This window comes from Heptranchias perlo, chromosome 13, assembly GCF_035084215.1.
Source record: "Heptranchias perlo isolate sHepPer1 chromosome 13, sHepPer1.hap1, whole genome shotgun sequence".
NCBI lineage: Eukaryota > Metazoa > Chordata > Chondrichthyes > Hexanchiformes > Hexanchidae > Heptranchias > Heptranchias perlo.
Genome location: NC_090337.1, coordinates 57,533,002 through 57,556,777, shown reverse-complemented (window position 1 = coordinate 57,556,777; position 23,776 = coordinate 57,533,002). Strand labels below are relative to the sequence as shown.

At 45.5% G+C, this 23,776-nt stretch overlaps 18 non-coding genes across 18 annotated transcripts; all 18 read right to left on the bottom strand.

Moving 5' to 3' along the window:
* Nucleotides 1-377: 377 nt before the first annotated feature.
* trnal-caa (transfer RNA leucine (anticodon CAA)) lies at nt 378-496 on the bottom strand. The gene is made up of 2 exons: nt 459-496; nt 378-423 (listed from the first exon to the last, which is right to left on the bottom strand). It is a non-coding gene; the product is annotated as a tRNA-Leu (tRNA).
* A 1,205-nt stretch (nt 497-1,701) lies between these two features.
* Nucleotides 1,702-1,820, bottom strand: trnal-caa (transfer RNA leucine (anticodon CAA)). The gene is made up of 2 exons: nt 1,783-1,820; nt 1,702-1,747 (listed from the first exon to the last, which is right to left on the bottom strand). It is a non-coding gene; the product is annotated as a tRNA-Leu (tRNA).
* Nucleotides 1,821-3,025: 1,205 nt separating this feature from the next.
* On the bottom strand, nt 3,026-3,144 carry trnal-caa (transfer RNA leucine (anticodon CAA)). The gene is made up of 2 exons: nt 3,107-3,144; nt 3,026-3,071 (listed from the first exon to the last, which is right to left on the bottom strand). It is a non-coding gene; the product is annotated as a tRNA-Leu (tRNA).
* Nucleotides 3,145-4,349: 1,205 nt separating this feature from the next.
* On the bottom strand, nt 4,350-4,468 carry trnal-caa (transfer RNA leucine (anticodon CAA)). The gene is made up of 2 exons: nt 4,431-4,468; nt 4,350-4,395 (listed from the first exon to the last, which is right to left on the bottom strand). It is a non-coding gene; the product is annotated as a tRNA-Leu (tRNA).
* Nucleotides 4,469-5,673: 1,205 nt separating this feature from the next.
* Nucleotides 5,674-5,792, bottom strand: trnal-caa (transfer RNA leucine (anticodon CAA)). The gene is made up of 2 exons: nt 5,755-5,792; nt 5,674-5,719 (listed from the first exon to the last, which is right to left on the bottom strand). It is a non-coding gene; the product is annotated as a tRNA-Leu (tRNA).
* A 1,205-nt stretch (nt 5,793-6,997) lies between these two features.
* trnal-caa (transfer RNA leucine (anticodon CAA)) lies at nt 6,998-7,116 on the bottom strand. Its single transcript has 2 exons — nt 7,079-7,116; nt 6,998-7,043 (listed from the first exon to the last, which is right to left on the bottom strand). It is a non-coding gene; the product is annotated as a tRNA-Leu (tRNA).
* Nucleotides 7,117-8,321: 1,205 nt separating this feature from the next.
* trnal-caa (transfer RNA leucine (anticodon CAA)) lies at nt 8,322-8,440 on the bottom strand. The gene is made up of 2 exons: nt 8,403-8,440; nt 8,322-8,367 (listed from the first exon to the last, which is right to left on the bottom strand). It is a non-coding gene; the product is annotated as a tRNA-Leu (tRNA).
* Nucleotides 8,441-9,645: 1,205 nt separating this feature from the next.
* On the bottom strand, nt 9,646-9,764 carry trnal-caa (transfer RNA leucine (anticodon CAA)). Its single transcript has 2 exons — nt 9,727-9,764; nt 9,646-9,691 (listed from the first exon to the last, which is right to left on the bottom strand). It is a non-coding gene; the product is annotated as a tRNA-Leu (tRNA).
* A 1,205-nt stretch (nt 9,765-10,969) lies between these two features.
* On the bottom strand, nt 10,970-11,088 carry trnal-caa (transfer RNA leucine (anticodon CAA)). Its single transcript has 2 exons — nt 11,051-11,088; nt 10,970-11,015 (listed from the first exon to the last, which is right to left on the bottom strand). It is a non-coding gene; the product is annotated as a tRNA-Leu (tRNA).
* A 1,205-nt stretch (nt 11,089-12,293) lies between these two features.
* trnal-caa (transfer RNA leucine (anticodon CAA)) lies at nt 12,294-12,412 on the bottom strand. Its single transcript has 2 exons — nt 12,375-12,412; nt 12,294-12,339 (listed from the first exon to the last, which is right to left on the bottom strand). It is a non-coding gene; the product is annotated as a tRNA-Leu (tRNA).
* A 1,205-nt stretch (nt 12,413-13,617) lies between these two features.
* On the bottom strand, nt 13,618-13,736 carry trnal-caa (transfer RNA leucine (anticodon CAA)). The gene is made up of 2 exons: nt 13,699-13,736; nt 13,618-13,663 (listed from the first exon to the last, which is right to left on the bottom strand). It is a non-coding gene; the product is annotated as a tRNA-Leu (tRNA).
* Nucleotides 13,737-14,941: 1,205 nt separating this feature from the next.
* trnal-caa (transfer RNA leucine (anticodon CAA)) lies at nt 14,942-15,060 on the bottom strand. The gene is made up of 2 exons: nt 15,023-15,060; nt 14,942-14,987 (listed from the first exon to the last, which is right to left on the bottom strand). It is a non-coding gene; the product is annotated as a tRNA-Leu (tRNA).
* A 1,210-nt stretch (nt 15,061-16,270) lies between these two features.
* trnal-caa (transfer RNA leucine (anticodon CAA)) lies at nt 16,271-16,389 on the bottom strand. The gene is made up of 2 exons: nt 16,352-16,389; nt 16,271-16,316 (listed from the first exon to the last, which is right to left on the bottom strand). It is a non-coding gene; the product is annotated as a tRNA-Leu (tRNA).
* Nucleotides 16,390-17,594: 1,205 nt separating this feature from the next.
* Nucleotides 17,595-17,714, bottom strand: trnal-caa (transfer RNA leucine (anticodon CAA)). Its single transcript has 2 exons — nt 17,677-17,714; nt 17,595-17,640 (listed from the first exon to the last, which is right to left on the bottom strand). It is a non-coding gene; the product is annotated as a tRNA-Leu (tRNA).
* A 1,205-nt stretch (nt 17,715-18,919) lies between these two features.
* On the bottom strand, nt 18,920-19,038 carry trnal-caa (transfer RNA leucine (anticodon CAA)). Its single transcript has 2 exons — nt 19,001-19,038; nt 18,920-18,965 (listed from the first exon to the last, which is right to left on the bottom strand). It is a non-coding gene; the product is annotated as a tRNA-Leu (tRNA).
* Nucleotides 19,039-20,248: 1,210 nt separating this feature from the next.
* trnal-caa (transfer RNA leucine (anticodon CAA)) lies at nt 20,249-20,367 on the bottom strand. Its single transcript has 2 exons — nt 20,330-20,367; nt 20,249-20,294 (listed from the first exon to the last, which is right to left on the bottom strand). It is a non-coding gene; the product is annotated as a tRNA-Leu (tRNA).
* A 1,205-nt stretch (nt 20,368-21,572) lies between these two features.
* Nucleotides 21,573-21,691, bottom strand: trnal-caa (transfer RNA leucine (anticodon CAA)). The gene is made up of 2 exons: nt 21,654-21,691; nt 21,573-21,618 (listed from the first exon to the last, which is right to left on the bottom strand). It is a non-coding gene; the product is annotated as a tRNA-Leu (tRNA).
* Nucleotides 21,692-22,896: 1,205 nt separating this feature from the next.
* On the bottom strand, nt 22,897-23,015 carry trnal-caa (transfer RNA leucine (anticodon CAA)). The gene is made up of 2 exons: nt 22,978-23,015; nt 22,897-22,942 (listed from the first exon to the last, which is right to left on the bottom strand). It is a non-coding gene; the product is annotated as a tRNA-Leu (tRNA).
* Nucleotides 23,016-23,776: the final 761 nt, after the last annotated feature.

The following is a 23,776-nucleotide window of genomic DNA, read 5'->3' as shown; positions in this document are numbered from 1 at the left end:
GTGTGGGAAAGGAGAAGTGTGATTTGAAATCTTATCACTGAGGAAAGAGTTAGAATGTGGCAAGTTTTGTGAGGAAAAGAAGTCATTGTGTGAGTGATGCCTTTCATTTCATAGTATCATAGTAGGTACAGCACAAGGGTGGCCATTCGGACCATCGTGCCTGTGCCGGCTCTTTGAAAGAGCTGTCCAATTAGTCCCATTCCGTTGCCCTTTCCACATTGCCCGTCAAATTTTTTCCCTTCAAGTACTGATCTAATTCGCTTTTGTGGGCAAATGGCAATACCGCTGAGGCACTTGAAGCGGCCACATGCAAATTGAAGCAGAGTTGAGCAGGCAGTTTGACGCTGACGGCATTTGCGTGGATTAAAAAAAGCTAATGTCAGAAGTGGGATTTGAACCCACGCCCCTAGGAAGGGACCAGAATTCACCAACCTTTAGTAAGGTAAGCATAAACAGTCCTTGAGTCTGGTGCCTTAGACCACTCGGCCATCCTGACTGTGCAATGCTACAAGCGTGTCCTCCAAAATCTGTACCCTTACTGAGCTGCCTGGCACTGATTCCTCCCATGCAAACACAAAACACGCACCATTCGCTCTTCTTCTATGACTTTTCAGGCAGTGTCAGTCATAAAGTTGAGCATCCCTGCAGTGAAACCAACATTCATACACATATATTTCTCACAAAACCCGTATTTTACAACCTGTCCCTTACCATCGTCCTCGCCTACATTTCTGCTTTCTCAACTTGACAAAACACAAGCAGCACAGCTGCATTCAAACACAAGCCTTTCGAAAACAAACCACAATCCAACATTGATTCCAAGCAGCACTTTTCAGCCTCTCATTCTCGTGCCTTTCCTTTTCTCACAATACATTTACTTGATGTGACAAGTGCTATTTGGAGCCCGGCTCCCCAGAAAATCACCAGGCACTACCAAACTTTGTGAGGGGAAACAAGCCACTCTGCAGGTCTTGTGCCCTTGGCCTTAAGCATTAATCTGAGCACTGCCACCTGAACGGCCCGGCCTACAAAGTCATGAACTCTGGCAACTTTTACGTGCTGATGATTGAATTGCTTGGCTCTGCTGTCTTTTTCTGGCAAACTGTTAATGTCAGAAGTAGCATTGGAAGTAATTCCCTGAGTAACGGAGCAGAATCAGCAGCCTTTGTGTGGAAGAAGTTTCATTCTATGACTCTGGTGCCCTTTTATCTGAGTAACACCACTGTCTGCAGTGGGATTGAAAGCCACAATACTAGAAAGCAATGTGGAATGCAGCAATGGAGGTAGGGTAAGAATGTAATTTTCTGTGTGTGCTGCCTTTTTTGTGTGGGAAAGGAGAAGTGTGATTTGAAATCTTATCGCTGAGGAAAGAGTTAGAATGTGGCAAGTTTTGTGAGGAAAAGAAGTCATTGTGTGAGTGGTGCCTTTCATTTCAAAGTATCATAGTAGGTACAGCACAAGGGTGGCCATTCGGACCATCGTGCCTGTGCCGGCTCTTTGAAAGAGCTGTCCAATTAGTCCCAATCCGTTGCCCTTTCCACATTGCCCGTCAAATTTTTTCCCTTCAAGTCCTGATCTAATTCGCTTTTGTGGGCAAATGGCAATACCGCTGAGGTACTTGAAGCGGCCACATGCAAATTGAAGCAGAGTTGAGCAGGCAGTTTGACGTGGACGGCATTTGCGTGGATTAAAAAAAGCTAATGTCAGAAGTGGGATTTGAACCCACGCCCCTAGAAAGGGACCAGAATTCACCAACCTTTAGTAAGGTAAGGATAAACAGTCCTTGAGTCTGGCGCCTTAGACCACTCGGCCATCCTGACTGTGCAATGCTACAAGCGTGTCCTCCAAAATCTGTACCCTTACTGAGCTGCCTGGCACTGATTCCTCCCATGCAAACACAAAACACGCACCATTCGCTCTTCTTCTATGACTTTTCAGGCAGTGTCAGTCATAAAGTTGAGCATCCCTGCAGTGAAACCAACATTCATACACATATATTTCTCACAAAACCCGTATTTTACAACCTGTCCCTTACCATCGTCCTCGCCTACATTTCTGCTTTCTCAACTTGACAAAACACAAGCAGCACAGCTGCATTCAAACACAAGCCTTTCGAAAACAAACCACAATCCAACATTGATTCCAAGCAGCACTTTTCAGCCTCTCATTCTCGTGCCTTTCCTTTTCTCACAATACATTTACTTGATGTGACAAGTGCTATTTGGAGCCCGGCTCCCCAGAAAATCACCAGGCACTACCAAACTTTGTGAGGGGAAACAAGCCACTCTGCAGGTCTTGTGCCCTTGGCCTTAAGCATTAATCTGAGCACTGCCACCTGAACGGCCCGACCTACAAAGTCATGAACTCTGGCAACTTTTACGTGCTGATGATTGAATTGCTTGGCTCTGCTGTCTTTTTCTGGCAAACTGTTAATGTCAGAAGTAGCATTGGAAGTAATTCCCTGAGTAACGGAGCAGAATCAGCAGCCTTTGTGTGGAAGAAGTTTCATTCTATGACTCTGGTGCCCTTTTATCTGAGTAACACCACTGTCTGCAGTGGGATTGAAAGCCACAATACTAGAATGCAATGTGGAATGCAGCAATGGAGGTCGGGTAAGAATGTAATTTTCTGTATGTGCTGCCTTTTTTGTGTGGGAAAGGAGAAGTGTGATTTGAAATCTTATCGCTGAGGAAAAAGTTAGAATGTGGCAAGTTTTGTGAGGAAAAGAAGTCATTGTGTGAGTGGTGCCTTTCATTTCATAGTATCATAGTAGGTACAGCACAAGGGTGGCCATTCGGACCATCGTGCCTGTGCCGGCTCTTTGAAAGAGCTGTCCAATTAGTCCCATTCCGTTGCCCTTTCCACATTGCCCGTCAAATTTTTTCCCTTCAAGTACTGATCTAATTCGCTTTTGTGGGCAAATGGCAATACCGCTGAGGCACTTGAAGCGGCCACATGCAAATTGAAGCAGAGTTGAGCAGGCAGTTTGACGCGGACGGCATTTGCGTCGATTAAAAAAAGCTAATGTCAGAAGTGGGATTTGAACCCACGCCCCTAGAAAGGGACCAGAATTCACCGACCTTTAGTAAGGTAAGGATAAACAGTCCTTGAGTCTGGCGCCTTAGACCACTCGGCCATCCTGACTATGCAATGCTACAAGCGTGTCCTCCAAAATCTGTACCCTTACTGAGCTGCCTGGCACTGATTCCTCCCATGCAAACACAAAACACGCACCATTCGCTCTTCTTCTATGACTTTTCAGGCAGTGTCAGTCATAAAGTTGAGCATCCCTGCAGTGAAACCAACATTCATACACATATATTTCTCACAAAACCCGTATTTTACAACCTGTCCCTTACCATCGTCCTCGCCTACATTTCTGCTTTCTCAACTTGACAAAACACAAGCAGCACAGCTGCATTCAAACACAAGCCTTTCGAAAACAAACCACAATCCAACATTGATTCCAAGCAGCACTTTTCAGCCTCTCATTCTCGTGCCTTTCCTTTTCTCACAATACATTTACTTGATGTGACAAGTGCTATTTGGAGCCCGGCTCCCCAGAAAATCACCAGGCACTACCAAACTTTGTGAGGGGAAACAAGCCACTCTGCAGGTCTTGTGCCCTTGGCCTTAAGCATTAATCTGAGCACTGCCACCTGAACGGCCCGGCCTACAAAGTCATGAACTCTGGCAACTTTTACGTGCTGATGATTGAATTGCTTGGCTCTGCTGTCTTTTTCTGGCAAACTGTTAATGTCAGAAGTAGCATTGGAAGTAATTCCCTGAGTAACGGAGCAGAATCAGCAGCCTTTGTGTGGAAGAAGTTTCATTCTATGACTCTGGTGCCCTTTTATCTGAGTAACACCACTGTCTGCAGTGGGATTGAAAGCCACAATACTAGAATGCAATGTGGAATGCAGCAATGGAGGTAGGGTAAGAATGTAATTTTCTGTATGTGCTGCCTTTTTTGTGTGGGAAAGGAGAAGTGTGATTTGAAATCTTATCGCTGAGGAAAGAGTTAGAATGTGGCAAGTTTTGTGAGGAAAAGAAGTCATTGTGTGAGTGGTGCCTTTCATTTCATAGTATCATAGTAGGTACAGCACAAGGGTGGCCATTCGGACCATCGTGCCTGTGCCGGCTCTTTGAAAGAGCTGTCCAATTAGTCCCATTCCGTTGCCCTTTCCACATTGCCCGTCAAATTTTTTCCCTTCAAGTCCTGATCTAATTCGCTTTTGTGGGCAAATGGCAATACCGCTGAGGTACTTGAAGCGGCCACATGCAAATTGAAGCAGAGTTGAGCAGGCAGTTTGACGTGGACGGCATTTGCGTGGATTAAAAAAAGCTAATGTCAGAAGTGGGATTTGAACCCACGCCCCTAGAAAGGGACCAGAATTCACCAACCTTTAGTAAGGTAAGGATAAACAGTCCTTGAGTCTGGCGCCTTAGACCACTCGGCCATCCTGACTGTGCAATGCTACAAGCGTGTCCTCCAAAATCTGTACCCTTACTGAGCTGCCTGGCACTGATTCCTCCCATGCAAACACAAAACACGCACCATTCGCTCTTCTTCTATGACTTTTCAGGCAGTGTCAGTCATAAAGTTGAGCATCCCTGCAGTGAAACCAACATTCATACACATATATTTCTCACAAAACCCGTATTTTACAACCTGTCCCTTACCATCGTCCTCGCCTACATTTCTGCTTTCTCAACTTGACAAAACACAAGCAGCACAGCTGCATTCAAACACAAGCCTTTCGAAAACAAACCACAATCCAACATTGATTCCAAGCAGCACTTTTCAGCCTCTCATTCTCGTGCCTTTCCTTTTCTCACAATACATTTACTTGATGTGACAAGTGCTATTTGGAGCCCGGCTCCCCAGAAAATCACCAGGCACTACCAAACTTTGTGAGGGGAAACAAGCCACTCTGCAGGTCTTGTGCCCTTGGCCTTAAGCATTAATCTGAGCACTGCCACCTGAACGGCCCGGCCTACAAAGTCATGAACTCTGGCAACTTTTACGTGCTGATGATTGAATTGCTTGGCTCTGCTGTCTTTTTCTGGCAAACTGTTAATGTCAGAAGTAGCATTGGAAGTAATTCCCTGAGTAACGGAGCAGAATCAGCAGCCTTTGTGTGGAAGAAGTTTCATTCTATGACTCTGGTGCCCTTTTATCTGAGTAACACCACTGTCTGCAGTGGGATTGAAAGCCACAATACGAGAATGCAATGTGGAATGCAGCAATGGAGGTAGGGTAAGAATGTAATTTTCTGTGTGTGCTGCCTTTTTTGTGTGGGAAAGGAGAAGTGTGATTTGAAATCTTATCGCTGAGGAAAAAGTTAGAATGTGGCAAGTTTTGTGAGGAAAAGAAGTCATTGTGTGAGTGGTGCCTTTCATTTCATAGTATCATAGTAGGTACAGCACAAGGGTGGCCATTCGGACCATCGTGCCTGTGCCGGCTCTTTGAAAGAGCTGTCCAATTAGTCCCAATCCGTTGCCCTTTCCACATTGCCCGTCAAATTTTTTCCCTTCAAGTACTGATCTAATTCGCTTTTGTGGGCAAATGGCAATACCGCTGAGGCACTTGAAGCGGCCACATGCAAATTGAAGCAGAGTTGAGCAGGCTGTTTGACGCTGACGGCATTTGCGTGGATTAAAAAAAGCTAATGTCAGAAGTGGGATTTGAACCCACGCCCCTAGAAAGGGACCAGAATTCACCAACCTTTAGTAAGGTAAGGATAAACAGTCCTTGAGTCTGGCGCCTTAGACCACTCGGCCATCCTGACTGTGCAATGCTACAAGCGTGTCCTCCAAAATCTGTACCCTTACTGAGCTGCCTGGCACTGATTCCTCCCATGCAAACACAAAACACGCACCATTCGCTCTTCTTCTATGACTTTTCAGGCAGTGTCAGTCATAAAGTTGAGCATCCCTGCGTTGAAACCAACATTCATACACATATATTTCTCACAAAACCCGTATTTTACAACCTGTCCCTTACCATCGTCCTCGCCTACATTTCTGCTTTCTCAACTTGACAAAACACAAGCAGCACAGCTGCATTCAAACACAAGCCTTTCGAAAACAAACCACAATCCAACATTGATTCCAAGCAGCACTTTTCAGCCTCTCATTCTCGTGCCTTTCCTTTTCTCACAATACATTTACTTGATGTGACAAGTGCTATTTGGAGCCCGGCTCCCCAGAAAATCACCAGGCACTACCAAACTTTGTGAGGGGAAACAAGCCACTCTGCAGGTCTTGTGCCCTTGGCCTTAAGCATTAATCTGAGCACTGCCACCTGAACGGCCCGGCCTACAAAGTCATGAACTCTGGCAACTTTTACGTGCTGATGATTGAATTGCTTGGCTCTGCTGTCTTTTTCTGGCAAACTGTTAATGTCAGAAGTAGCATTGGAAGTAATTCCCTGAGTAACGGAGCAGAATCAGCAGCCTTTGTGTGGAAGAAGTTTCATTCTATGACTCTGGTGCCCTTTTATCTGAGTAACACCACTGTCTGCAGTGGGATTGAAAGCCACAATACTAGAAAGCAATGTGGAATGCAGCAATGGAGGTAGGGTAAGAATGTAATTTTCTGTGTGTGCTGCCTTTTTTGTGTGGGAAAGGAGAAGTGTGATTTGAAATCTTATCGCTGAGGAAAGAGTTAGAATGTGGCAAGTTTTGTGAGGAAAAGAAGTCATTGTGTGAGTGGTGCCTTTCATTTCAAAGTATCATAGTAGGTACAGCACAAGGGTGGCCATTCGGACCATCGTGCCTGTGCCGGCTCTTTGAAAGAGCTGTCCAATTAGTCCCAATCCGTTGCCCTTTCCACATTGCCCGTCAAATTTTTTCCCTTCAAGTCCTGATCTAATTCGCTTTTGTGGGCAAATGGCAATACCGCTGAGGTACTTGAAGCGGCCACATGCAAATTGAAGCAGAGTTGAGCAGGCAGTTTGACGTGGACGGCATTTGCGTGGATTAAAAAAAGCTAATGTCAGAAGTGGGATTTGAACCCACGCCCCTAGAAAGGGACCAGAATTCACCAACCTTTAGTAAGGTAAGGATAAACAGTCCTTGAGTCTGGCGCCTTAGACCACTCGGCCATCCTGACTGTGCAATGCTACAAGCGTGTCCTCCAAAATCTGTACCCTTACTGAGCTGCCTGGCACTGATTCCTCCCATGCAAACACAAAACACGCACCATTCGCTCTTCTTCTATGACTTTTCAGGCAGTGTCAGTCATAAAGTTGAGCATCCCTGCAGTGAAACCAACATTCATACACATATATTTCTCACAAAACCCGTATTTTACAACCTGTCCCTTACCATCGTCCTCGCCTACATTTCTGCTTTCTCAACTTGACAAAACACAAGCAGCACAGCTGCATTCAAACACAAGCCTTTCGAAAACAAACCACAATCCAACATTGATTCCAAGCAGCACTTTTCAGCCTCTCATTCTCGTGCCTTTCCTTTTCTCACAATACATTTACTTGATGTGACAAGTGCTATTTGGAGCCCGGCTCCCCAGAAAATCACCAGGCACTACCAAACTTTGTGAGGGGAAACAAGCCACTCTGCAGGTCTTGTGCCCTTGGCCTTAAGCATTAATCTGAGCACTGCCACCTGAACGGCCCGACCTACAAAGTCATGAACTCTGGCAACTTTTACGTGCTGATGATTGAATTGCTTGGCTCTGCTGTCTTTTTCTGGCAAACTGTTAATGTCAGAAGTAGCATTGGAAGTAATTCCCTGAGTAACGGAGCAGAATCAGCAGCCTTTGTGTGGAAGAAGTTTCATTCTATGACTCTGGTGCCCTTTTATCTGAGTAACACCACTGTCTGCAGTGGGATTGAAAGCCACAATACTAGAATGCAATGTGGAATGCAGCAATGGAGGTCGGGTAAGAATGTAATTTTCTGTATGTGCTGCCTTTTTTGTGTGGGAAAGGAGAAGTGTGATTTGAAATCTTATCGCTGAGGAAAAAGTTAGAATGTGGCAAGTTTTGTGAGGAAAAGAAGTCATTGTGTGAGTGGTGCCTTTCATTTCATAGTATCATAGTAGGTACAGCACAAGGGTGGCCATTCGGACCATCGTGCCTGTGCCGGCTCTTTGAAAGAGCTGTCCAATTAGTCCCATTCCGTTGCCCTTTCCACATTGCCCGTCAAATTTTTTCCCTTCAAGTACTGATCTAATTCGCTTTTGTGGGCAAATGGCAATACCGCTGAGGCACTTGAAGCGGCCACATGCAAATTGAAGCAGAGTTGAGCAGGCAGTTTGACGCGGACGGCATTTGCGTCGATTAAAAAAAGCTAATGTCAGAAGTGGGATTTGAACCCACGCCCCTAGAAAGGGACCAGAATTCACCGACCTTTAGTAAGGTAAGGATAAACAGTCCTTGAGTCTGGCGCCTTAGACCACTCGGCCATCCTGACTATGCAATGCTACAAGCGTGTCCTCCAAAATCTGTACCCTTACTGAGCTGCCTGGCACTGATTCCTCCCATGCAAACACAAAACACGCACCATTCGCTCTTCTTCTATGACTTTTCAGGCAGTGTCAGTCATAAAGTTGAGCATCCCTGCAGTGAAACCAACATTCATACACATATATTTCTCACAAAACCCGTATTTTACAACCTGTCCCTTACCATCGTCCTCGCCTACATTTCTGCTTTCTCAACTTGACAAAACACAAGCAGCACAGCTGCATTCAAACACAAGCCTTTCGAAAACAAACCACAATCCAACATTGATTCCAAGCAGCACTTTTCAGCCTCTCATTCTCGTGCCTTTCCTTTTCTCACAATACATTTACTTGATGTGACAAGTGCTATTTGGAGCCCGGCTCCCCAGAAAATCACCAGGCACTACCAAACTTTGTGAGGGGAAACAAGCCACTCTGCAGGTCTTGTGCCCTTGGCCTTAAGCATTAATCTGAGCACTGCCACCTGAACGGCCCGGCCTACAAAGTCATGAACTCTGGCAACTTTTACGTGCTGATGATTGAATTGCTTGGCTCTGCTGTCTTTTTCTGGCAAACTGTTAATGTCAGAAGTAGCATTGGAAGTAATTCCCTGAGTAACGGAGCAGAATCAGCAGCCTTTGTGTGGAAGAAGTTTCATTCTATGACTCTGGTGCCCTTTTATCTGAGTAACACCACTGTCTGCAGTGGGATTGAAAGCCACAATACTAGAATGCAATGTGGAATGCAGCAATGGAGGTAGGGTAAGAATGTAATTTTCTGTATGTGCTGCCTTTTTTGTGTGGGAAAGGAGAAGTGTGATTTGAAATCTTATCGCTGAGGAAAGAGTTAGAATGTGGCAAGTTTTGTGAGGAAAAGAAGTCATTGTGTGAGTGGTGCCTTTCATTTCATAGTATCATAGTAGGTACAGCACAAGGGTGGCCATTCGGACCATCGTGCCTGTGCCGGCTCTTTGAAAGAGCTGTCCAATTAGTCCCATTCCGTTGCCCTTTCCACATTGCCCGTCAAATTTTTTCCCTTCAAGTCCTGATCTAATTCGCTTTTGTGGGCAAATGGCAATACCGCTGAGGTACTTGAAGCGGCCACATGCAAATTGAAGCAGAGTTGAGCAGGCAGTTTGACGTGGACGGCATTTGCGTGGATTAAAAAAAGCTAATGTCAGAAGTGGGATTTGAACCCACGCCCCTAGAAAGGGACCAGAATTCACCAACCTTTAGTAAGGTAAGGATAAACAGTCCTTGAGTCTGGCGCCTTAGACCACTCGGCCATCCTGACTGTGCAATGCTACAAGCGTGTCCTCCAAAATCTGTACCCTTACTGAGCTGCCTGGCACTGATTCCTCCCATGCAAACACAAAACACGCACCATTCGCTCTTCTTCTATGACTTTTCAGGCAGTGTCAGTCATAAAGTTGAGCATCCCTGCAGTGAAACCAACATTCATACACATATATTTCTCACAAAACCCGTATTTTACAACCTGTCCCTTACCATCGTCCTCGCCTACATTTCTGCTTTCTCAACTTGACAAAACACAAGCAGCACAGCTGCATTCAAACACAAGCCTTTCGAAAACAAACCACAATCCAACATTGATTCCAAGCAGCACTTTTCAGCCTCTCATTCTCGTGCCTTTCCTTTTCTCACAATACATTTACTTGATGTGACAAGTGCTATTTGGAGCCCGGCTCCCCAGAAAATCACCAGGCACTACCAAACTTTGTGAGGGGAAACAAGCCACTCTGCAGGTCTTGTGCCCTTGGCCTTAAGCATTAATCTGAGCACTGCCACCTGAACGGCCCGGCCTACAAAGTCATGAACTCTGGCAACTTTTACGTGCTGATGATTGAATTGCTTGGCTCTGCTGTCTTTTTCTGGCAAACTGTTAATGTCAGAAGTAGCATTGGAAGTAATTCCCTGAGTAACGGAGCAGAATCAGCAGCCTTTGTGTGGAAGAAGTTTCATTCTATGACTCTGGTGCCCTTTTATCTGAGTAACACCACTGTCTGCAGTGGGATTGAAAGCCACAATACGAGAATGCAATGTGGAATGCAGCAATGGAGGTAGGGTAAGAATGTAATTTTCTGTGTGTGCTGCCTTTTTTGTGTGGGAAAGGAGAAGTGTGATTTGAAATCTTATCGCTGAGGAAAAAGTTAGAATGTGGCAAGTTTTGTGAGGAAAAGAAGTCATTGTGTGAGTGGTGCCTTTCATTTCATAGTATCATAGTAGGTACAGCACAAGGGTGGCCATTCGGACCATCGTGCCTGTGCCGGCTCTTTGAAAGAGCTGTCCAATTAGTCCCAATCCGTTGCCCTTTCCACATTGCCCGTCAAATTTTTTCCCTTCAAGTACTGATCTAATTCGCTTTTGTGGGCAAATGGCAATACCGCTGAGGCACTTGAAGCGGCCACATGCAAATTGAAGCAGAGTTGAGCAGGCTGTTTGACGCTGACGGCATTTGCGTGGATTAAAAAAAGCTAATGTCAGAAGTGGGATTTGAACCCACGCCCCTAGAAAGGGACCAGAATTCACCAACCTTTAGTAAGGTAAGGATAAACAGTCCTTGAGTCTGGCGCCTTAGACCACTCGGCCATCCTGACTGTGCAATGCTACAAGCGTGTCCTCCAAAATCTGTACCCTTACTGAGCTGCCTGGCACTGATTCCTCCCATGCAAACACAAAACACGCACCATTCGCTCTTCTTCTATGACTTTTCAGGCAGTGTCAGTCATAAAGTTGAGCATCCCTGCGTTGAAACCAACATTCATACACATATATTTCTCACAAAACCCGTATTTTACAACCTGTCCCTTACCATCGTCCTCGCCTACATTTCTGCTTTCTCAACTTGACAAAACACAAGCAGCACAGCTGCATTCAAACACAAGCCTTTCGAAAACAAACCACAATCCAACATTGATTCCAAGCAGCACTTTTCAGCCTCTCATTCTCGTGCCTTTCCTTTTCTCACAATACATTTACTTGATGTGACAAGTGCTATTTGGAGCCCGGCTCCCCAGAAAATCACCAGGCACTACCAAACTTTGTGAGGGGAAACAAGCCACTCTGCAGGTCTTGTGCCCTTGGCCTTAAGCATTAATCTGAGCACTGCCACCTGAACGACCCGGCCTACAAAGTCATGAACTCTGGCAACTTTTACGTGCTGATGACTGAATTGCTTGGCTCTGCTGTCTTTTTCTGGCAAACTGTTAATGTCAGAAGTAGCATTGGAAGTAATTCCCTGAGTAACGGAGCAGAATCAGCAGCCTTTGTGTGGAAGAAGTTTCATTCTATGACTCTGGTGCCCTTTTATCTGAGTAACACCACTGTCTGCAGTGGGATTGAAAGCCACAATACTAGAATGCAATGTGGAATGCAGCAATGGAGGTAGGGTAAGAATGTAATTTTCTGTGTGTGCTGCCTTTTTTGTGTGGGAAAGGAGAAGTGTGATTTGAAATCTTATCGCTGAGGAAAAAGTTAGAATGTGGCAAGTTTTGTGAGGAAAAGAAGTCATTGTGTGAGTGGTGCCTTTCATTTCATAGTATCATAGTAGGTACAGCACAAGGGTGGCCATTCGGACCATCGTGCCTGTGCCGGCTCTTTGAAAGAGCTGTCCAATTAGTCCCAATCCGTTGCCCTTTCCACATTGCCCGTCAAATTTTTTCCCTTCAAGTACTGATCTAATTCGCTTTTGTGGGCAAATGGCAATACCGCTGAGGCACTTGAAGCGGCCACATGCAAATTGAAGCAGAGTTGAGCAGGCTGTTTGACGCTGACGGCATTTGCGTGGATTAAAAAAAGCTAATGTCAGAAGTGGGATTTGAACCCACGCCCCTAGAAAGGGACCAGAATTCACCAACCTTTAGTAAGGTAAGGATAAACAGTCTTTGAGTCTGGCGCCTTAGACCACTCGGCCATCCTGACTATGCAATGCTACAAGCGTGTCCTCCAAAATCTGTACCCTTACTGAGCTGCCTGGCACTGATTCCTCCCATGCAAACACAAAACACGCACCATTCGCTCTTCTTCTATGACTTTTCAGGCAGTGTCAGTCATAAAGTTGAGCATCCCTGCAGTGAAACCAACATTCATACACATATATTTCTCACAAAACCCGTATTTTACAACCTGTCCCTTACCATCGTCCTCGCCTACATTTCTGCTTTCTCAACTTGACAAAACACAAGCAGCACAGCTGCATTCAAACACAAGCCTTTCGAAAACAAACCACAATCCAGCATTGATTCCAAGCAGCACTTTTCAGCCTCTCATTCTCGTGCCTTTCCTTTTCTCACAATACATTTACTTGATGTGACAAGTGCTATTTGGAGCCCGGCTCCCCAGAAAATCACCAGGCACTACCAAACTTTGTGAGGGGAAACAAGCCACTCTGCAGGTCTTGTGCCCTTGGCCTTAAGCATTAATCTGAGCACTGCCACCTGAACGGCCCGGCCTACAAAGTCATGAACTCTGGCAACTTTTACGTGCTGATGACTGAATTGCTTGGCTCTGCTGTCTTTTTCTGGCAAACTGTTAATGTCAGAAGTAGCATTGGAAGTAATTCCCTGAGTCACGGAGCAGAATCAGCAGCCTTTGTGTGGAAGAAGTTTCATTCTATGACTCTGGTGCCCTTTTATCTGAGTAACACCACTGTCTGCAGTGGGATTGAAAGCCACAATACTAGAAAACAATGTGGAATGCAGCAATGGAGGTAGGGTAAGAATGTAATTTTCTGTGTGTGCTGCCTTTTTTGTGTGGGAAAGGAGAAGTGTGATTTGAAATCTTATCACTGAGGAAAGAGTTAGAATGTGGCAAGTTTTGTGAGGAAAAGAAGTCATTGTGTGAGTGGTGCCTTTCATTTCATAGTATCATAGTAGGTACAGCACAAGGGTGGCCATTCGGACCATCGTGCCTGTGCCGGCTCTTTGAAAGAGCTGTCCAATTAGTCCCATTCCGTTGCCCTTTCCACATTGCCCGTCAAATTTTTTCCCTTCAAGTACTGATCTAATTCGCTTTTGTGGGCAAATGGCAATACCGCTGAGGCACTTGAAGCGGCCACATGCAAATTGAAGCAGAGTTGAGCAGGCAGTTTGACGCGGACGGCATTTGCGTCGATTAAAAAAAGCTAATGTCAGAAGTGGGATTTGAACCCACGCCCCTAGAAAGGGACCAGAATTCACCGACCTTTAGTAAGGTAAGAATAAACAGTCCTTGAGTCTGGCGCCTTAGACCACTCGGCCATCCTGACTATGCAATGCTACAAGCGTGTCCTCCAAAATCTGTACCCTTACTGAGCTGCCTGGCACTGATTCCTCCCATGCAAACACAAAACACGCACCATTCGCTCTTCTTCTATGACTTTTCAGGCAGTGTCAGTCATAAAGTTGAGCATCCCTGCAGTGAAACCAACATTCATACACATATATTTCTCACAAAACCCGTATTTTACAACCTGTCCCTTACCATCGTCCTCGCCTACATTTCTGCTTTCTCAACTTGACAAAACACAAGCAGCACAGCTGCATTCAAACACAAGCCTTTCGAAAACAAACCACAATCCAACATTGATTCCAAGCAGCACTTTTCAGCCTCTCATTCTCGTGCCTTTCCTTTTCTCACAATACATTTACTTGATGTGACAAGTGCTATTTGGAGCCCGGCTCCCCAGAAAATCACCAGGCACTACCAAACTTTGTGAGGGGAAACAAGCCACTCTGCAGGTCTTGTGCCCTTGGCCTTAAGCATTAATCTGAGCACTGCCACCTGAACGGCCCGGCCTACAAAGTCATGAACTCTGGCAACTTTTACGTGCTGATGACTGAATTGCTTGGCTCTGCTGTCTTTTTTTGGCAAACTGTTAATGTCAGAAGTAGCATTGGAAGTAATTCCCTGAGTAACGGAGCAGAATCAGCAGCCTTTGTTTGGAAGAAGTTTCATTCTATGACTCTGGTGCCCTTTTATCTGAGTAACACCACTGTCTGCAGTGGGATTGAAAGCCACAATACTAGAAAACAATGTGGAATGCAGCAATGGAGGTAGGGTAAGAATGTAATTTTCTGTGTGTGCTGCCTTTTTTGTGTGGGAAAGGAGAAGTGTGATTTGAAATCTTATCGCTGAGGATAAAGTTAGAATGTGGCAAGTTTTGTGAGGAAAAGAAGTCATTGTGTGAGTGGTGCCTTTCATTTCATAGTATCATAGTAGGTACAGCACAAGGGTGGCCATTCGGACCATCGTGCCTGTGCCGGCTCTTTGAAAGAGCTGTCCAATTAGTCCCAATCCGTTGCCCTTTCCACATTGCCCGTCAAATTTTTTCCCTTCAAGTACTGATCTAATTCGCTTTTGTGGGCAAATGGCAATACCGCTGAGGCACTTGAAGCGGCCACATGCAAATTGAAGCAGAGTTGAGCAGGCTGTTTGACGCTGACGGCATTTGCGTGGATTAAAAAAAGCTAATGTCAGAAGTGGGATTTGAACCCACGCCCCTAGGAAGGGACCAGAATTCACCAACCTTTAGTAAGGTAAGGATAAACAGTCTTTGAGTCTGGCGCCTTAGACCACTCGGCCATCCTGACTGTGCAATGCTACAAGCGTGTCCTCCAAAATCTGTACCCTTACTGAGCTGCCTGGCACTGATTCCTCCCATGCAAACACAAAACACGCACCATTCGCTCTTCTTCTATGACTTTTCAGGCAGTGTCAGTCATAAAGTTGAGCATCCCTGCAGTGAAACCAACATTCATACACATATATTTCTCACAAAACCCGTATTTTACAACCTGTCCCTTACCATCGTCCTCGCCTACATTTCTGCTTTCTCAACTTGACAAAACACAAGCAGCACAGCTGCATTCAAACACAAGCCTTTCGAAAACAAACCACAATCCAACATTGATTCCAAGCAGCACTTTTCAGCCTCTCATTCTCGTGCCTTTCCTTTTCTCACAATACATTTACTTGATGTGACAAGTGCTATTTGGAGCCCGGCTCCCCAGAAAATCACCAGGCACTACCAAACTTTGTGAGGGGAAACAAGCCACTCTGCAGGTCTTGTGCCCTTGGCCTTAAGCATTAATCTGAGCACTGCCACCTGAACGGCCCGGCCTACAAAGTCATGAACTCTGGCAACTTTTACGTGCTGATGACTGAATTGCTTGGCTCTGCTGTCTTTTTCTGGCAAACTGTTAATGTCAGAAGTAGCATTGGAAGTAATTCCCTGAGTAACGGAGCAGAATCAGCAGCCTTTGTGTGGAAGAAGTTTCATTCTATGACTCTGGTGCCCTTTTATCTGAGTAACACCACTGTCTGCAGTGGGATTGAAAGCCACAATACTAGAAAGCAATGTGGAATGCAGCAATGGAGGTAGGGTAAGAATGTAATTTTCTGTGTGTGCTGCCTTTTTTGTGTGGGAAAGGAGAAGTGTGATTTGAAAAAGTTAGAATTTCCTGAGGAAAAAGTTAGAATGTGGCAAGTTTTGTGAGGAAAAGAAGTCATTGTGTGAGTGGTGCCTTTCATTTCATAGTATCATAGTAGGTACAGCACAAGGGTGGCCATTCGGACCATCGTGCCTGTGCCGGCTCTTTGAAAGAGCTGTCCAATTAGTCCCAATCCGTTGCCCTTTCCACATTGCCCGTCAAATTTTTTCCCTTCAAGTACTGATCTAATTCGCTTTTGTGGGCAAATGGCAATACCGCTGAGGTACTTGAAGCGGCCACATGCAAATTGAAGCAGAGTTGAGCAGGCTGTTTGACGCTGACGGCATTTGCGTGGATTAAAAAAAGCTAATGTCAGAAGTGGGATTTGAACCCACGCCCCTAGAAAGGGACCAGAATTCACCAACCTTTAGTAAGGTAAGGATAAACAGTCCTTGAGTCTGGCGCCTTAGACCACTCGGCCATCCTGACTGTGCAATGCTACAAGCGTGTCCTCCAAAATCTGTACCCTTACTGAGCTGCCTGGCACTGATTCCTCCCATGCAAACACAAAACACGCACCATTCGCTCTTCTTCTATGACTTTTCAGGCAGTGTCATTCATAAAGTTGAGCATCCCTGCAGTGAAACCAACATTCATACACATATATTTCTCACAAAACCCGTATTTTACAACCTGTCCCTTACCATCGTCCTCGCCTACATTTCTGCTTTCTCAACTTGACAAAACACAAGCAGCACAGCTGCATTCAAACACAAGCCTTTCGAAAACAAACCACAATCCAACATTGATTCCAAGCAGCACTTTTCAGCCTCTCATTCTCGTGCCTTTCCTTTTCTCACAATACATTTACTTGATGTGACAAGTGCTATTTGGAGCCCGGCTCCCCAGAAAATCACCAGGCACTACCAAACTTTGTGAGGGGAAACAAGCCACTCTGCAGGTCTTGTGCCCTTGGCCTTAAGCATTAATCTGAGCACTGCCACCTGAACGGCCCGGCCTACAAAGTCATGAACTCTGGCAACTTTTACGTGCTGATGACTGAATTGCTTGGCTCTGCTGTCTTTTTCTGGCAAACTGTTAATGTCAGAAGTAGCATTGGAAGTAATTCCCTGAGTAACGGAGCAGAATCAGCAGCCTTTGTGTGGAAGAAGTTTCATTCTATGACTCTGGTGCCCTTTTATCTGAGTAACACCACTGTCTGCAGTGGGATTGAAAGCCACAATACTAGAAAGCAATGTGGAATGCAGCAATGGAGGTAGGGTAAGAATGTAATTTTCTGTGTGTGCTGCCTTTTTTGTGTGGGAAAGGAGAAGTGTGATTTGAAATCTTATCGCTGAGGAAAGAGTTAGAATGTGGCAAGTTTTGTGAGGAAAAGAAGTCATTGTGTGAGTGGTGCCTTTCATTTCATAGTATCATAGTAGGTACAGCACAAGGGTGGCCATTCGGACCATCGTGCCTGTGCCGGCTCTTTGAAAGAGCTGTCCAATTAGTCCCAATCCGTTGCCCTTTCCACATTGCCCGTCAAATTTTTTCCCTTCAAGTACTGATCTAATTCGCTTTTGTGGGCAAATGGCAATACCGCTGAGGCACTTGAAGCGGCCACATGCAAATTGAAGCAGAGTTGAGCAGGCTGTTTGACGCTGACGGCATTTGCGTGGATTAAAAAAAGCTAATGTCAGAAGTGGGATTTGAACCCACGCCCCTCGAAAGGGACCAGAATTCACCAACCTTTAGTAAGGTCAGCGATAAACAGTCCTTGAGTCTGGCGCCTTAGACCACTCGGCCATCCTGACTGTGCAATGCTACAAGCGTGTCCTCCAAAATCTGTACCCTTACTGAGCTGCCTGGCACTGATTCCTCCCATGCAAACACAAAACACGCACCATTCGCTCTTCTTCTATGACTTTTCAGGCAGTGTCAGTCATAAAGTTGAGCATCCCTGCAGTGAAACCAACATTCATACACATATATTTCTCACAAAACCCGTATTTTACAACCTGTCCCTTACCATCGTCCTCGCCTACATTTCTGCTTTCTCAACTTGACAAAACACAAGCAGCACAGCTGCATTCAAACACAAGCCTTTCGAAAACAAACCACAATCCAACATTGATTCCAAGCAGCACTTTTCAGCCTCTCATTCTCGTGCCTTTCCTTTTCTCACAATACATTTACTTGATGTGACAAGTGCTATTTGGAGCCCGGCTCCCCAGAAAATCACCAGGCACTACCAAACTTTGTGAGGGGAAACAAGCCACTCTGCAGGTCTTGTGCCCTTGGCCTTAAGCATTAATCTGAGCACTGCCACCTGAACGACCCGGCCTACAAAGTCATGAACTCTGGCAACTTTTACGTGCTGATGACTGAATTGCTTGGCTCTGCTGTCTTTTTCTGGCAAACTGTTAATGTCAGAAGTAGCATTGGAAGTAATTCCCTGAGTAACGGAGCAGAATCAGCAGCCTTTGTGTGGAAGAAGTTTCATTCTATGACTCTGGTGCCCTTTTATCTGAGTAACACCACTGTCTGCAGTGGGATTGAAAGCCACAATACTAGAAAGCAATGTGGAATGCAGCAATGGAGGTAGGGTAAGAATGTAATTTTCTGTATGTGCTGCCTTTTTTGTGTGGGAAAGGAGAAGTGTGATTTGAAATCTTATCGCTGAGGAAAGAGTTAGAATGTGGCAAGTTTTGTGAGGAAAAGAAGTCATTGTGTGAGTGGTGCCTTTCATTTCATAGTATCATAGTAGGTACAGCACAAGGGTGGCCATTCGGACCATCGTGCCTGTGCCGGCTCTTTGAAAGAGCTGTCCAATTAGTCCCATTCCGTTGCCCTTTCCACATTGCCCGTCAAATTTTTTCCCTTCAAGTACTGATCTAATTCGCTTTTGTGGGCAAATGGCAATACCGCTGAGGTACTTGAAGCGGCCACATGCAAATTGAAGCAGAGTTGAGCAGGCTGTTTGATGCGGACGGCATTTGCGTGGATTAAAAAAAGCTAATGTCAGAAGTGGGATTTGAACCCACGCCCCTAGAAAGGGACCAGAATTCACCAACCTTTAGTAAGGTAAGGATAAACAGTCCTTGAGTCTGGCGCCTTAGACCACTCGGCCATCCTGACTGTGCAATGCTACAAGCGTGTCCTCCAAAATCTGTACCCTTACTGAGCTGCCTGGCACTGATTCCTCCCATGCAAACACAAAACACGCACCATTCGCTCTTCTTCTATGACTTTTCAGGCAGTGTCAGTCATAAAGTTGAGCATCCCTGCAGTGAAACCAACATTCATACACATATATTTCTCACAAAACCCGTATTTTACAACCTGTCCCTTACCATCGTCCTCGCCTACATTTCTGCTTTCTCAACTTGACAAAACACAAGCAGCACAGCTGCATTCAAACACAAGCCTTTCGAAAACAAACCACAATCCAACATTGATTCCAAGCAGCACTTTTCAGCCTCTCATTCTCGTGCCTTTCCTTTTCTCACAATACATTTACTTGATGTGACAAGTGCTATTTGGAGCCCGGCTCCCCAGAAAATCACCAGGCACTACCAAACTTTGTGAGGGGAAACAAGCCACTCTGCAGGTCTTGTGCCCTTGGCCTTAAGCATTAATCTGAGCACTGCCACCTGAACGGCCCGGCCTACAAAGTCATGAACTCTGGCAACTTTTACGTGCTGATGACTGAATTGCTTGGCTCTGCTGTCTTTTTCTGGCAAACTGTTAATGTCAGAAGTAGCATTGGAAGTAATTCCCTGAGTAACGGAGCAGAATCAGCAGCCTTTGTGTGGAAGAAGTTTCATTCTATGACTCTGGTGCCCTTTTATCTGAGTAACACCACTGTCTGCAGTGGGATTGAAAGCCACAATACTAGAAAGCAATGTGGAATGCAGCAATGGAGGTAGGGTAAGAATGTAATTTTCTGTGTGTGCTGCCTTTTTTGTGTGGGAAAGGAGAAGTGTGATTTGAAAAAGTTAGAATTTCCTGAGGAAAAAGTTAGAATGTGGCAAGTTTTGTGAGGAAAAGAAGTCATTGTGTGAGTGGTGCCTTTCATTTCATAGTATCATAGTAGGTACAGCACAAGGGTGGCCATTCGGACCATCGTGCCTGTGCCGGCTCTTTGAAAGAGCTGTCCAATTAGTCCCAATCCGTTGCCCTTTCCACATTGCCCGTCAAATTTTTTCCCTTCAAGTACTGATCTAATTCGCTTTTGTGGGCAAATGGCAATACCGCTGAGGCACTTGAAGCGGCCACATGCAAATTGAAGCAGAGTTGAGCAGGCTGTTTGACGCTGACGGCATTTGCGTGGATTAAAAAAAGCTAATGTCAGAAGTGGGATTTGAACCCACGCCCCTAGAAAGGAACCAGAATTCACCAACCTTTAGTAAGGTAAGGATAAACAGTCCTTGAGTCTGGCGCCTTAGACCACTCGGCCATCCTGACTGTGCAATGCTACAAGCGTGTCCTCCAAAATCTGTACCCTTACTGAGCTGCCTGGCACTGATTCCTCCCATGCAAACACAAAACACGCACCATTCGCTCTTCTTCTATGACTTTTCAGGCAGTGTCAGTCATAAAGTTGAGCATCCCTGCAGTGAAACCAACATTCATACACATATATTTCTCACAAAACCCGTATTTTACAACCTGTCCCTTACCATCGTCCTCGCCTACATTTCTGCTTTCTCAACTTGACAAAACACAAGCAGCACAGCTGCATTCAAACACAAGCCTTTCGAAAACAAACCACAATCCAACATTGATTCCAAGCAGCACTTTTCAGCCTCTCATTCTCGTGCCTTTCCTTTTCTCACAATACATTTACTTGATGTGACAAGTGCTATTTGGAGCCCGGCTCCCCAGAAAATCACCAGGCACTACCAAACTTTGTGAGGGGAAACAAGCCACTCTGCAGGTCTTGTGCCCTTGGCCTTAAGCATTAATCTGAGCACTGCCACCTGAACGGCCCGGCCTACAAAGTCATGAACTCTGGCAACTTTTACGTGCTGATGACTGAATTGCTTGGCTCTGCTGTCTTTTTCTGGCAAACTGTTAATGTCAGAAGTAGCATTGGAAGTAATTCCCTGAGTAACGGAGCAGAATCAGCAGCCTTTGTGTGGAAGAAGTTTCATTCTATGACTCTGGTGCCCTTTTATCTGAGTAACACCACTGTCTGCAGTGGGATTGAAAGCCACAATACTAGAAAGCAATGTGGAATGCAGCAATGGAGGTAGGGTAAGAATGTAATTTTCTGTGTGTGCTGCCTTTTTTGTGTGGGAAAGGAGAAGTGTGATTTGAAATCTTTTCGCTGAGGAAAGAGTTAGAATGTGGCAAGTTTTGTGAGGAAAAGAAGTCATTGTGTGAGTGGTGCCTTTCATTTCATAGTATCATAGTAGGTACAGTAAGAGGGTGGCCATTCGGACCATCGTGCCTGTGACGGCTCTTTGAAAGAGCTGTCCAATTAGTCCCAATCCGTTGCCCTTTCCACATTGCCCGTCAAATTTTTTCCCTTCAAGTACTGATCTAATTCGCTTTTGTGGGCAAATGGCAATACCGCTGAGGCACTTGAAGCGGCCACATGCAAATTGAAGCAGAGTTGAGCAGGCTGTTTGACGCTGACGGCATTTGCGTGGATTAAAAAAAGCTAATGTCAGAAGTGGGATTTGAACCCACGCCCCTAGAAAGGGACCAGAATTCACCAACCTTTCGTAAGGTAAGGATAAACAGTCCTTGAGTCTGGCGCCTTAGACCACTCGGCCATCCTGACTGTGCAATGCTACAAGCGTGTCCTCCAAAATCTGTACCCTTACTGAGCTGCCTGGCACTGATTCCTCCCATGCAAACACAAAACACGCACCATTCGCTCTTCTTCTATGACTTTTCAGGCAGTGTCAGTCATAAAGTTGAGCATCCCTGCAGTGAAACCAACATTCATACACATATATTTCTCACAAAACCCGTATTTTACAACCTGTCCCTTACCATCGTCCTCGCCTACATTTCTGCTTTCTCAACTTGACAAAACACAAGCAGCACAGCTGCATTCAAACACAAGCCTTTCGAAAACAAACCACAATCCAACATTGATTCCAAGCAGCACTTTTCAGCCTCTCATTCTCGTGCCTTTCCTTTTCTCACAATACATTTACTTGATGTGACAAGTGCTATTTGGAGCCCGGCTCCCCAGAAAATCACCAGGCACTACCAAACTTTGTGAGGGGAAACAAGCCACTCTGCAGGTCTTGTGCCCTTGGCCTTAAGCATTAATCTGAGCACTGCCACCTGAACGGCCCGGCCTACAAAGTCATGAACTCTGGCAACTTTTACGTGCTGATGACTGAATTGCTTGGCTCTGCTGTCTTTTTCTGGCAAACTGTTAATGTCAGAAGTAGCATTGGAAGTAATTCCCTGAGTAACGGAGCAGAATCAGCAGCCTTTGTGTGGAAGAAGTTTCATTCTATGACTCTGGTGCCCTTTTATCTGAGTAACACCACTGTCTGCAGTGGGATTGAAAGCCACAATACTAGAAAGCAATGTGGAATGCAGCAATGGAGGTAGGGTAAGAATGTAATTTTCTGTGTGTGCTGCCTTTTTTGTGTGGGAAAGGAGAAGTGTGATTTGAAATCTTATCGCTGAGGAAAGAGTTAGAATGTGGCAAGTTTTGTGAGGAAAAGAAGTCATTGTGTGAGTGGTGCCTTTCATTTCATAGTATCATAGTAGGTACAGCACAAGGGTGGCCATTCGGACCATCGTGCCTGTGCCGGCTCTTTGAAAGAGCTGTCCAATTAGTCCCATTCCGTTGCCCTTTCCACATTGCCTGTCAAATTTTTTCCCTTCAAGTACTGATCTAATTCGCTTTTGTGGGCAAATGGCAATACCGCTGAGGTACTTGAAGCGGCCACATGCAAATTGAAGCAGAGTTGAGCAGGCTGTTTGACGCTGACGGCATTTGCGTGGATTAAAAATAGCTAATGTCAGAAGTGGGATTTGAACCCACGCCCCTGGAAAGGGACCAGAATTCACCAACCTTTAGTAAGGTAAGGATAAACAGTCCTTGAGTCTGGCGCCTTAGACCACTCGGCCATCCTGACTGTGCAATGCTACAAGCGTGTCCTCCAAAATCTGTACCCTTACTGAGCTGCCTGGCACTGATTCCTCCCATGCAAACACAAAACACGCACCATTCGCTCTTCTTCTATGACTTTTCAGGCAGTGTCAGTCATAAAGTTGAGCATCCCTGCAGTGAAACCAACATTCATACACATATATTTCTCACAAAACCCGTATTTTACAACCTGTCCCTTACCATCGTCCTCGCCTACATTTCTGCTTTCTCAACTTGACAAAACACAAGCAGCACAGCTGCATTCAAACACAAGCCTTTCGAAAACAAACCACAATCCAACATTGATTCCAAGCAGCACTTTTCAGCCTCTCATTCTCGTGCCTTTCCTTTTCTCACAATACATTTACTTGATGTGACAAGTGCTATTTGGAGCCCGGCTCCCCAGAAAATCACCAGGCACTACCAAACTTTGTGAGGGGAAACAAGCCACTCTGCAGGTCTTGTGCCCTTGGCCTTAAGCATTAATCTGAGCACTGCCACCTGAACGGCCCGGCCTACAAAGTCATGAACTCTGGCAACTTTTACGTGCTGATGACTGAATTGCTTGGCTCTGCTGTCTTTTTCTGGCAAACTGTTAATGTCAGAAGTAGCATTGGAAGTAATTCCCTGAGTAACGGAGCAGAATCAGCAGCCTTTGTGTGGAAGAAGTTTCATTCTATGACTCTGGTGCCCTTTTATCTGAGTAACACCACTGTCTGCAGTGGGATTGAAAGCCACAATACTAGA